At 39.2% G+C, this 13,574-nt stretch overlaps 2 protein-coding genes across 7 annotated transcripts in view; one reads left to right on the plus strand and one right to left on the minus strand.

The window, feature by feature from the left end:
* RUNX2 (RUNX family transcription factor 2) overlaps positions 1 to 183 on the minus strand; it is a 221,399-nt gene extending 221,216 nt beyond the window's left edge. For all 3 annotated transcript variants that reach the window (XM_054061038.1, XM_054061034.1, XM_054061040.1), the window contains exon 1: positions 59 to 183. The gene's annotated coding sequence lies outside the window, so the exon portion shown is untranslated. The remainder of the gene's footprint in view (positions 1 to 58) is intronic.
* The window catches only part of SUPT3H (SPT3 homolog, SAGA and STAGA complex component), a 302,304-nt gene that overhangs the window by 44,925 nt on the left and 243,805 nt on the right, over positions 1 to 13,574 (plus strand). The window lies entirely within an intron of this gene.

The following is a 13,574-nucleotide window of genomic DNA, read 5'->3' on the forward strand; positions in this document are numbered from 1 at the left end:
GAGCAAATATTTGAAGGACCTGCTATTACTGCATAGACTGTGGTTAGAGAGCACTTACTGACTCTGTTGGTCTCAGTGGCTGGTAGTGACCTGCGGAGATTAACCATTTAAAAACCAGAGCCTCCTTCGCTGTCCTCCTGGAGAAAGTTTGCACCGCACTTGTGGTTCTGTGGTTGTTTGTGAGGCGAATGAAGCATTCACACAATCCAAAAAAGCAAAAGCTTTAAAAACTCCTTTTTTTTGCAAGCACTGTTACTGGAGCGAGCGAGTCATGTGGCTGTGACATCAGAGGACTCCGGGAGGACTGCCTACACTCTGGCTGGTTCTTTCTCTCTCCCCCTCTTCTTTTTTTTTTTTTTTTTCCTTAGTCCTTTTCTTTTTTATTTTCTCCTTTTTTTTTCTCTTTTTATTTTTTTATTTTTTTTTCCATTTTGACCAAAGGCTCGAAGGATAGAGCTTTTTGATTTTTGTGACTCACGAGGATTTGCAGAGAGTACAGAATGCTGTAAGAGCCCAAACCTCTGTACAGTCAAAGCATATGGACAGCAGAACTTTATCTGTGCTCTCAGTTCAGGTTCCCCCCACTCTTCTTCCCCCCTCCTTTGCTGTTTTTTTTTGTCCTCCCCCCTTCCCTCTCCCGGCTGCATTATTGTGTCTGTGGAAAAGTGAGCAAAATTGGCAGAAGTGGCTGTGTGAAATTCTGAACAACAGTGATGATTTACAATAATTTACATCTTTGGATTGTATCACGGGCTTGGGTCTGCTTCATATTTGCTGGGTGGCTGGATTCCTTCTGTTTTACTTTTTCTCCTTGTCTTCCTCTGCTTGTGGATCTGTAACTCATTGTACGAAACTGTACCTTTCCGAAGGGCTGGGAGCCGGCTGCTTGTTGGGCTGGTGTTTTTTTCCTGTAATTGGCTGTCACAGGAGTGTTAGTCTGGGGATTCCTTTGCAAATCTTAAATCATCTCTGCCTCGCTTTACGTGCCGCCAAAACTACTTGGCAGTTTTATGTAATGCAAATTAAGGGCAATTCTGTTTCAGCTCTGTTTGGGGCAAAACGTGTCCTTTGGCTATCATACCTAGGCAGCACTGCAGGCTGCGCGATGCTTTGGAGCACCCGTGTCCCTCGAATTTAACGTAGACCTGACAGAATGAACCCTGAGAGCTGGGAGGCTTTGATTGCGCTTACGTTAATTGCTTATTATACTTTCGGCGATTAAGAGAAATAGAACAGCCTTAGACTTTTTGGGGAGACTATAAATAACTTTATTCATCGGCTAATGTTAACACTTGGTTTTCAAACGAAACATAAATGTGATGCACATGTAAGATTGAAATCCTTACCGTCCTATGCCTGCATGTGTGGGTAATATTTTTTATATACTTAACATATTGTAACTTTGACTTTGATTGTGTAATATAAGCCTTTACTGTACCAGTACGGAGCGGGTTAACAAAAGCAGTATTTTTTTTTTTTTTGTTTATAATAGAGGCTTTGAAATAAATTGCAAAATGCTGTGTGTAGTGAGGAATAATGTGCACAGACAGTGTGTATTAGTAGTCTTGATTTGCTCACTCAGATTCAGAACAAAATTGGAAACATCTTTGAGAAAGTATCTTATTTTTTGCCTCTTTGGACATTACGTCTAGAACTTTTCTTATTAGTCTGATTGTATCACAGATGCTCTGTATTTTCTGGTTTTAGCTGAGTGATTTAAAAAGTTTTTTTGTTGTCATTCATATTTTTGGGAGCAGAAGAATTAGTGTCAAAGATTTTCTAGATGTTTTTGAGCTTTTATTTGTAAAATAAAACACATCTCTTGGAAGCTGCCATCCCTCCTTTTTTATTTTCCTCTCTGTCCTCAGCTTTCCCAGGAAGAAATTGGCCAGGAAGGCTGTGAGATGAATAGCTGGAGCTGTGGGTGCAGAGCAGGTTCTCTGTTTTGCAGGGATGGAGAGAAAATGGGAAAGGAAATTTCAGTAACAATTACAGATTGTGTGTTTTGATTTTCATGATATATTTCTTAAAACAACATAAACCCCTGTTCATAAAAAACTGCTTTCATAATATTTATTGTAAGATAAATGCTATTTATTCAATACTTACTAGAGTTTACCTAATTTATAAGAATTCTACCTTAAAATGAAAAAGGGATATTCTGGAAATCACTCATCTCATATAAAAGTAACGGTGTTATTTAATTGTTCCAAAGACAAATTACTTTTATTTCTTTATATTTTCACAGTATGGTTAAGAATATCAGTGGAAAAAAGTTTAACTGTATAAAAATGATGGCAAGAATGGTAATGTTCACATAAAATATGTTTGTGTGCATTACAGTTTCAATCAACTTTCAATGCAGCAAAAGCTTTTGGAGGTTGCTGCCTCCGTTATTTGCGGAACTCTTAATTGTAAGCATGATGTTTTTCCACTACAGCTATGCGCTGAAGGTAATTGTCAACTTTTATTTGATTGCTAGGTGAATTCAGTACTTCTCTATAACAGAAAGTCACATCTTGGTCCTAAACACTTATTTTTATTCGCATGAACGCAGTTGTTTGATTTTTAAAAATTCCAGATTTTATTCTTAGTCACATCTTTAATGTTAGAATATTGAATTTCCTGCAGAAGCCTGAATTTTAAAACTTATTGCACTGAAATACTGTGCTCCGGCTTTCCCTGGAACGACTTTTTAATGCTTTTACTTATGTAAGCAAAGTTATTCTCTAACTTTTTTAATGTGTTTTGATAAAATACCCTTATAAGATTTTCTTCTTTAACTGTATGTAACTTTTCACCTGTGCTGGGAGACCGCTGCTGGGAAGTCTTTATCTAGAGAGGCAAAATCCATTAAAAGCAGGAACCCAAATAATTTAACTGAGCAATCTAGATGCAGTTTGCAGAAACTCACTGAAAAAAAATGCTAGTTTTTTTATCAGAGGCATTATAAGGCTAAACTTTATGCAGACCTAGTACCTGTGAAACTGGTGGTTCCTTTCAGTATCATTTGTGCTTCTAACGAAGCAGAGGCGTGAATCCTGAAAAGCTGCTGCATAAACCGGGGTCTCCGTTGCAGACTTGACAGTCTTTTGTTTAAAAGGTAGATATACAAAAATCGACGTTAACTCGCGTCTTCCGTAGGGGATGCTTTAACTCACAATTGCACTTACAAAGGAGGTTATTATGCTAAGGAATTCCTCTGGTAAACTATGAGCCTGATCTCTGTCGACAAATGAAATCTTATTTAAAGTCGATTGTAACGCAACGCTAAGACATAATTACGTCTTTCACTTGTTTGGAAATGTGTTTTGAAACTTTTAAGCCATGCTTTATTTCCAAACATTTTGCCTTATGTCACTCAAAGCTCGTTCAGCGTATAAACAGGGGGAGACCCCGCTGAAAGTTTATTTGTACTTAATGTTCGTTTCTGCGCTACAGCTGGAGAGAGATAAATATTCTGCTTAAAGCACTTCGATGACAAACTTGTTAAATTGCACTTACTGACAGGTTTTGCAATATATACTATAACAAGATGCTGATTTTTATAATACAGAAAGTCCTCATGCGGTTTCCTCTGATGCAGGTATTAATTATAGGTGTTATTAACATATTCTGCTAGAGCAATATTTTCTATTTGGTTTGGTTTTTTTTTAAGGAGCTCTCTCCTTGGCTCTATTTTTCATGACTTAAAAGTAATTATAATTTTTAGAGGGATAGTATCGTGTTTTCTGATGGTTCAGTTAATATATTTAACATAGCCTTTAATTTAAAATAGTCGCATGTTTTATGGAACTTTTGTTGCTAGGTATGGGTATCTTGTAGAATTCTCATTTCCAGCATCTGCAGCAGCTCCGAGTGTGCTGATATTGCATATACACTGATTTGTTACAGCAAAAGCTAAAACTGCCTGTTAATTAAAAAAACAAACCTGTAACAGCACGGTTATTTTAGCAGTCCTTTAGTTTAAAATGCTGCTGCTTATTGGTGTCTGCGAGGAGTAACATTGAACATCTGAGTTTTACTGCTGCCTTTTAATGATAATTTTCTGTTCTTTGCCTTCTAACCTTCTAAAAAAGATTTGGTTTGAAGCAGATGGTGCCTGGAACCGCTAAACATGTAGAGGGGGAAAAATGCTGTTAGATTTCTAGCATAAATAAATGTTGTCTGTTTTCTGTACAGTGGGATCAGGCTACTGAAGATCAAATTAAACCATAAACCGAACTGTTATTTAAATTAAAAGGATGGTCATCTTCTGTTAACCAGCGGTTACATCATATAACAGTGAGCAGGAGTAAGTTGTTCTCATTCATGCTGAGTTGCCAACTCTCTCGCTTATTCATACAATATAAAAGATGAAATAATCTAACCCCTGATCGGGCTCCAAATAAGCGGCTGCATCTTAATGGTCAAACGTGTCTCATCTGGATTATTCTTGCTGCTCAGATATTTTTTCTGACAAGCATTGCTTTCCTTTCCTTGCGTTCCTCAAATACACATTGTGTAGGCTGCACATTAAGTGAGAAAAAACCCCTTTTGATTAGACACACACACTCTAAACACTCAATACATGGTGTTTAAGATCACCCTAACCTTTGAGCTATTTTCTCCTGTCTGGTTTTTTTTTTTTTTGGTTTTTTTTTTTTCCCTTTTTTCATTTTTTTTTTTTTAAAGTCAGCTTGCAGAAAATATGGGAAACTTGTCTCATATAACAGCTGAGGATGTGGCTAGGTTAGGGCAGGAAACTGCTACCCACAATGCAATGTTACATACACTGCCACTTAATAAAATTTATTTCAAACATGCTACTGACAAAACCAAAGAAAAATAATATCCTAACTATGCTAGTTAGTACACTAAATATATCTAGGGAAAAGTGAAAGTAATCTCTCTAGAGCCTTTCTGTCTTCTAGGGTACAATGCTACCAGGAGTTAAACCAGAGCAAATCTCGGTAGTTAAAAGCAGTGACCTATTTTTAGAAAATATTCGCGTTGCTCTGGAAATTAAGGATTATATGCTTTTAAATAACAGTTGAAGTTTTTTATATAGACAGGATTCAGAGAAGCTCTCTCCTTAGATTTTGCTGGTCATCAACATACCCTCTCCTGTGCTTTTAAAACCGTCAGCTTTTCTTGCTTCATCAGATTTTTCACTGACTCTTACCTTTGCTGTAGCCAAGCAGCCTTTTACCTCTCCTTCTTCCTTCATCTCTTTGTAGATTGGTGTGAAAGTATTTTCCGTGTCATATGTGGGAAAGAAACTGAGAAGAGGAAGGCTCATCTTCCTAGATTATATGAAGATTTAAGGGTTCTAGTTGTTTCATTTGATTGCCTGCATTTTGAAGGGTGTCATAGTTTCTGAGAAGTAAATAAATTAATTGAATTCTAAGGTATATTAAACAGACTTGGATCTTCTGTGATCTTATTCCCAAGTATCAGCCAGAGATACGTATGAAGTCACCAGTGCTGCCCTGCCATAAGTGTCCCGAAAGTCTCGTTCTAGATAGAGTTCTGTTTGTTTTTAAATGCACGTATATTAAGGGTGAACCTCTCACAGAACATTTTTGGAGCCTTTGCCTCTATAGTTAGAGAACACTTATCAAGAACAGCTGCCGTAGCGCTGTGGATCCTGTCCATGGACTCATGGTGGTCTGCTGAACAACGTTCTTCAAGTTTGACAGGTGAGACAGAGACTCTCCAGTGCCACTGCTTCTGGATGAATCTAGCTGTGGTTGGAGAAAGTGCATCTTGCCAAAATATATGGGTAAGACCACACACAGTCTTTAAAATAGTTATTGTAAGCTTATTTTTAGGCAGTATATGTCTTGACAGTTCTTTTATTTGCATGCCAGTTCCACTGCTGCTTATAGATTTTTCATTTATTTTAGTAATGGCAATTGCAGATTTAGATCTATGTTTGTAAAGCTTTTGCACAACATTTACACTGGAAAAATACCGACTTGCTGCCTTCAAACCTCCGTCAAGATTAGAGAACAGAAGTTTAGAAATATTAAAGCAGAGTATTTGCGCTTTTCAGATTTGGTGTCGGTGTTTTCACATTAAACCCCATTTTCAGGGGCATAGTTCAGCAATAAAAGTTTGCTTCTGGTTTTAAAATTATACCAGTTTCAGTAGCTTCTGTGCTTGTGTAAGTCTGCAGCAATGTATATTTAAGGCATGAAATTAGTTCAGTAAGTAATAAAAATGAAATTTTTTTTTTTAATCTTAAATTGCGTCATTATTAAATACTGAATTTAGAATCTGTATTTGATTTACGTTGTAACTCTTGGACAGTATTTTTCACGTGTGTTTTAATGTGTAGAATATTCTTTGCATTCTAAGTGCCTGCTTCACCAGTAGCCTTCATAATGTGTATTGAAAATATTGTATGTTTAACTGACAGTGCGCAAGGGGGCTGCACTTTCCGAGTAAACAATACCCATCCGGTAACTTTTAGAACAGATGTTTTTTAAATACCCCAAGAGAAATTAAATATAATACTGAAAGGCAATATCATAAACCACTCATTGGGTAGTGATGCTTTAAAGTTTTAGATTCCTAATTGCATGGGGGTTTTTTTCCATATTTCTGTTTTTTCCAGATTATCTTGCATAATTAATGCATGACTGCTTCTCAACAAAACATTACTCATTTTTTTATTACTTAACATTGCATAGTAGCGTTGTTTATAGCAGTGGACTTTACAGACAATTAAGGAAATAGTCACTGCCCTGAGGAGTGTACAATTAAATATAAGCAGGTAGCCATTTAAGAAAAGTATGAAAAAGCGGGAGGGGAAAAACCCATATAATGAACTCTAATAAAAATCAGCGATTTGAAGAACTTCATGGAGAAGGGAGAGTAGGTAGTTTTAATTTTATTAACTTTCTCCGCATATTCCAGTATGAGGAGTGTTAGCTATTTGCGTGCAAGTGGTTGATCTTGTTATCTGCTTGAACCTGAGCGCGATGCCTGGGCGTAACAAACCTTCTCCAGAGTTTTGGGAAAAATAACCCAACTCTGTAATGTTTCCTCATGTGATGAGGGCACATTGAAATATTTCTGTGCTGCTTATGAAGTTTAGCTAAGTTTGAGATCCCAAATCCTTCAAATAGTATTTTTAGGGAAAAAAAATAGTGAAATAAGATGGTTTCATCCTCTCTCTCATCTATCTCTCCACGTCTTTTTCTGTTCTCTTTTTTTATAAAGTATTTAGTACTTGGATCTACTTCTTTTCCACAGCTTTCAACAGTCTAAGCTTTCCCTTGTAATTAAAAATGTATTGTGTTTGTTTTGTTGGAGGAGAGGTCTGAAGATCATTCGAGAGAGGGACTGTTAGAAAGACAATGGAATGGGAAAAGAAGGAATAAAATTGGAAGGTGGAGGAGATTTAAAAAGCAAAACTGGGTTTTAATGAGTTTCTTTAACAGTATGGCTCTCATTTTGTAGAGTAGGAATACTGAAGGTGAGGAGAAGTGATGATACAGCAACAGGATGAACGACCTGCGCCACTTTCATAGAATCATGGAATGGTTTGAATTGGAAGGGACCTTAAAGATCATCCAGTTCCACCCCCTGTTATGGGCAGGGACCCCTCCCACTGGCCCAGGCTGCTCCAAGCCCCATCCAACCTGGCCTGGAACCCCTCCAGGGATGGGGCAGCCACAGCTTCCCTGGGCAGCCTGGGCCAGGGCCTCCCCACCCTCAGTGTGAAGAATTTCTTCCTAATGCCGAATCTAAATCTTCCCCTTCCAATTTAAAGCCGTTCCCCCTCATCCCATCACTACCTGGCTTTGCAAAACGTCCCATGACAGCTTACCTAGGAGAAAATCGCTCTCCAGTTTCCTAGGCAGTGTGAAACCTGGTTTGTTCTGAAATAGCCCATTTGGATCCTGGAAGCAGCGCAGCTGTGTTCAGTGAGGTGTGGAGCTACTTTAGAGCGCGTCGGGTTGGCTCTGCGTAGTGCTTAAAACCTGGCCCGTATGCCTAAAGAAGAATAGGAGAGAATCAAACTGAAGTGAGGATGGGAGGACCATGGGAGCTGTTTCGATTGCATTTCCAACACGTGGTATCTTCCTCGCAGGAGGAGGATTGGTTGGCTGCTTTTTCAGGTCTGGAGGAGGAAGCAGGCTGCATCCAAAGCAGCATGGCCAGCAGGGCAAGGGAAGTGATGCTGCCCCTCTGTTCCGCTCTGTGAGACCCACCTGGAGTCCTGTGTCCAGTTCTGGAATCTTCAACATAGAAAGGATATGGAACTGTTGGAACAGGGCCAGAGGAGGCCATGAAGATGATCAACTGGAGCACCTCTGCTCTGAGGATGGTCTGAGAGAGTTGAGGATGTTCAGCCTTGGAAAGAGAAGGCTCCTCTGGGGAATCTTTATAGTGACCTTCCAGTACCTGGAAGGGCTCCAGGAAAGCTAGGAAGAGACTTTTTTACAAAGGCATGGAGTAATAGGACAAAGGGGTATGTCTATAAAATGGAGAGGGGCAGATTTAGATGAGACATTGGGAGGAGATTCTTCACACTGAGGGTGGAGAGTCCCTGGCCCAGGTTGCCCAGGGAAGCTGTGGCTGCCCCATCCCTGGAGGGGTTCCAGGCCAGGTTGGATGGGGCTTGGAGCAGCCTGGGCCAGTGGGAGGTGTCCCTGCCCATGGCAGGGGGTAGAACTGGGTGGGTTTTAAGGTCCCTTCCAACACAAACCATTCTATGGTTCTATAATCAAAGTTTATCATTATGTTTCCTTTTCAAAACCAAACACAGGTTCTAGGTCTCCTGCTTGCCTGGTGAGGAGTCTGTGAGGAGTCAGAAGTTCTAAGGAGGGTGAAATTCGGCATTTTTTACATAAAAAGATGGTGGTGGACAGCCCAGAGACTATTGGCATTGATTGCCTTCTGGTTATGGTGTGTGTGAGGATAGGCCACGGCAATGGATGGGCACTTAAGACCTGAATCGCTCCTGGAACTGTACAGCCAAAGTCCTTGTTGGTGATTGGAATAGGAGTATGTTGGACCAGGAGCTCTAAACACCAGTCTTGTTGGGAAATTCAGCAGTGTAGTCACAAATTAGGCAAGGCTGAGATGAGGTGCTGTGGGGTCTGGTTTAGTAGTGGACAGATATGGCTGGAATCAATGATCTCAAAGGTCTTTTCCAATCAAAGGATTCTATGGAATTATCTGAGAGCATTCTACAACTCAGGTGGTATTTTTGGACTGTTCTAGGCCTGAAAAGACGTTGGACTCAAGGTTATCAGTCTGTTTGAAAATTAGTTCAAGAATCAAACAAATCACGGTTTCATGGACCAGCACGTTGATACTGAGCATGTCAGTGGGTTAAGATTTGTGTGGAACATTAAAAATCCTTTGGACTTTCTAAGCATGGTGATTTACAGAAAGCTGCGTTTTCAGGGTGTGGAATCTACATTATAGATTAATTCCTGTACCACTTAGTTTGTACTGAAATCCATTAGGTGAGGTTGGTTGGGAGAGTTACATCTTCCGTGATATTCATCTCCTTTGGATTTCAGACTCTGTAATCGTGCTGCAGCGCAGGTCCTTGTAGCCAGGCTCCTTCACGTCTTATATTTGGAGAACCCGTGGGCATGTACAGATCGATGCCACCAGACCGTTTGGTAAAAGCCAGCGGTGCTCTGGGCAGTTTGCTGCTTTGCCAAAAACCCGGTGCTAAAGGAAGTGTGGCTTTCCATGAGCCAGAGTTCCTTCCATTGCACAGGCTTTGATGTTGTGGCTCTCAGAAATAACTGTGTTCTCTGTACAGTGTGAAACGAGGCTATCTTCATCTTTCATATTTTGTTTGTGGATAGATGGAGAATATATTTTCTTAGTTTAAAAAGAAAGTTCAGTAACTTTGGGATTTGGGAATAAGGCAGAATAAGCAATTTTATTTTGCCATCTTCATCCTTCTCATTTTGTAAAATCTGCAATTATTGTCACTTCTTCAAAGTCTTTTAAAATTATTTTTATTTTTGATGAAAATCTAAATGTTTTCTTGCTTTTTAAGTCCATTTTTGCCCAGTGTGGGTTTGAAGCAGCTCTGCAGCAGAATGTTTATATTTCAGTTTTGGGGAAAATGATACCAGTCAGTTCAGAAATAGAGTATTTGCAGTAGTAAGTGGCATCTTTACAAGCTAAACATAATGATCAAAGAATTGAAGAAATAACAAATTCAGTTGTCTTTTGGACCAAATTACAATGGAATAGTATTTAGTTTGTCATTTAGCTTCAATTTGATTTATTTTTCTTCTCTTTTAATTGAAGAACAAATCCAATTCATAACTGAGTGCAATTCAATCTTTTCATTTTCTGATGTGGGTAGAAAATAGCTGTTTTATCTCTGCATAGGAGCTACAGCAATTCAAGCTTATTTTTCCTTTTGAATAACTGAAATAAACTTACAGGGTCAGACATCCATTACATGACATTATTGTGCCCAGACACATTTTTAGAATTCGTGAATTTACCAGAACACTAATTCTTCAAGTGCTTTCCTTTTCAACTCTTGTTAGTAACTATTCCTAGACTGGACATATGACAGATAGGGAGATGAAATAGTAAAGATTTTCTGCAAGATTGTCTATTAATTTAGAGGTAAAATCTGAACAATTTGCAAATAGAACTGTTCCCAACTGATAAGGTTATTGTTGTTGGGGTTTTTTTTTTTGCTTTTTTTTTTTTTCCTTAGATCTGTGTTCTTTTGCTGAAAAAGTTAGTTTAGCTCAACTCTACACTGAAAGAAAAATAAGTTGGTGAAAGTAGAACAGAAATGCTAGAAATAAGGTTTCCAGTGATCCTTGGTACAGTCTCATTGTACGCAGTACACTATAATAGTGTTAATTGATTGGTTTTTCTCTCGTCCCTAGAACTCCTGACTCATGCTTTGCATGGAACGAATACTGCTCACTTCAGAGTTCGTTATTCAGTGATTTTCTTTTTATCACTTATTGCTCATTCCATGGCTCTTTGCCATCTTTCGTGCACAGTATTCAAACTCTGCTATGAAGAAGAATTACTAACTTTCATGTGCTCTTTTGTGGCACATGTCACACTGTGAGAGTAAAAAGTATTAATTATTTCTTTTCCTTTACAGTACTCTTGGGAGAAACATGTTCTTCTCTATATCAGATGTAGTCTGGTGGAAGTACAGAGAGAATAAAATTAAAAACCTTAAAAAATTAACCCACAAACTTCTATCAGCCTGTGGTACACAACGAGGGTGTGCTTTTTGTGAAAATGCTTAGCTTTATCTATACAACTTTAAACAGCTGATTTTCTAGTGATGGATGTATGACTTTCTGTAAATCAAATACATGGTTTAAACAAGGAAGGGGTAAGTATCGATCACTTCCTAAAAGGGGGCATGGTTAGATGGAATGTTGTTCTGGTGTAGTATGATGTTCTTTATTCCTCTACATAGATGAGCTTCGTTGTATGTGTTTTCCAAACATTAAATTAACAATTTGGAACTCAGCACATCCACTTTTATGATTGAGAACATATGCAACTTCTTATAAGTTCCAGTGTGTATCTTCTTGGAGACCCAATAGTTTCATCACAATACTGGAAATAATTGAGGCTACAAGTCTCCTTCTTCTGAACACCAGAATCTTCATGTGACCTAAGTACTGACATGTTGGCGGTTTATGTTGTTGGATAATTTGTGGGTGGTTTACAGGTAGGAGATGACAGTGTTACCATGGTCTGCATTAGTGGAAAACAGGGCAAGGTGACACCAGACTGTGTGGGATCATCATTCTGTTTGAGGGCAGGAAGGCTCTGAAGAGGGATCTGAACATTCTGGATTAATGAGTTCAATTGTATATAATTCAAAAAGGTCAAGGTCCTGCTCTTTTGTCACAACAACCCCGTGCAGCTCCAGCCTTGGGGAAGGGTGGCTGGAAAGCTGCCTGGCAGAGAAGGACCTGGGAGTGTTGATTGACAGCGGCTGAACATGAGCCAGCAGTGGCCCAGGTGGCCAAGAAGGCCAAAGCCAACAGCATCCTGCCATCAGAAATGCACCTTGAATCCTGGGTTCAGTTTTGGGCCCCTCACTCCGAGAAGGACATTGAGGGGCTGGAGCATGTCTGGAGAAGGGCAAACAAAGCTGGTGAAGAACTGGAGAACAATGGTAATGAGGGTTGACTGAGAGGCTGAGGGGAACCCTCACTGCTTTCTACAACTCCCTGAAAGGTGGTTCTAGTGAGGTTGGTCTCTTCTCCCAAGTAAAAAGTGATAGGACAAGAGGAGATGCCTTCAAGTTGCACTAGGGGAGATTTAGGTTGGATATTAGAAAAAAAATCTTTACCAAAAGGGTGGTCAAGCATATTGGAACAAGCTGCCCAGGGAAGTGGTGGAGTCACCATCCCTGGGGGTGTTCAAAAAACATGTACATGTGGCACTTCAGGACATGGTTTAGTATGCACGATTGCACTGGATGATCTTAGAGGTTATTTGCTTAGAGGTATTGGTTATCAGCTTAGAGGTGCTAGCTTCTTGTGTCCTTCCTGCTTGTTTAGGAGGTAAACAAGTTATTTTCTGTTTTACAAATCCCTCAACGAGACAGACCGATTCTGGGTTTGAATCTGGCAGTTGGTAGTACTCGCTCCAAAATAAGTACCAGACTTGCTGTTGAGAATAAGTGGTTGTGTTCAGCTCCTAACATGCCTGCAGTCTTACTTTGTTCATTATTAAACTGTCTGTACATTAAAGATGAAAAAATATGAAAATGTGCTGATAGAAACAGGCCTTATGCAGCATTATTAAATCAAGATCTTTATTAGATGTCTGAATGTAGGATCTTAGAAGGGACAATCCAAGGTTTGACCAGTGTTGTTTTTGATGGCTGTGGGTTCGTCACTTGAACGTGGCATACATCTGTCTTGATTTGATTATTCTTTTTATTTACTATAAGTCAGGAGTGATTACACTGAAGTTATTGCACTGTCGTGGAGGTAAAAGAGCTGTAAGAAGAAGAGAGAACGCTATCATGGCAAAGGGCTGTAGCCCGATGCTTGAGAGGTGTGTGTAGCTATGGAGATGAACCACAGGCTTGAGGGGTGTTCAGATAGCAGTGATGAAGGTCATAGGAGCACCAACACAAAGACTGAGTTTGTCTCTGTTGTGTTTAATATTTTTTGGTCCCTTATAACTGAGAAATGGAGAACACTGTCTGATATTTTACCATGAAGTGAAGATATACACTACTTAAATAGTCAAAGCGCTAAGTAATATTATGTTTATTTGTTTTTTTTACTTCATCCACCAGTCAGTGTTGTAGAGTATTTGTTTAGAAGAGTATTAACGTCTTGCAGTTGATTTAACTCCCTTAATCAGGTTTTCTGATGCGTTCCTTCCCACTATCAAAGTTAATATGCGGGGAACTGCTTGAGTTAGCTGAAGAAATTGTTAGTGATGCCGGTACTTTATTATTCGTAGATTTATGTTGCTGCTGAGCCTGTAACTCTAGGGTTGTTTTTTTATTAATTTAAGGTGCGGAACATAAGCCAGTGTTGCACTTAATCCTGTCTCTTGAACATCTCCTGGAGTCATCCGGGTGCAGT

Source organism: Cuculus canorus, chromosome 3, assembly GCF_017976375.1.
Source record: "Cuculus canorus isolate bCucCan1 chromosome 3, bCucCan1.pri, whole genome shotgun sequence".
NCBI lineage: Eukaryota > Metazoa > Chordata > Aves > Cuculiformes > Cuculidae > Cuculus > Cuculus canorus.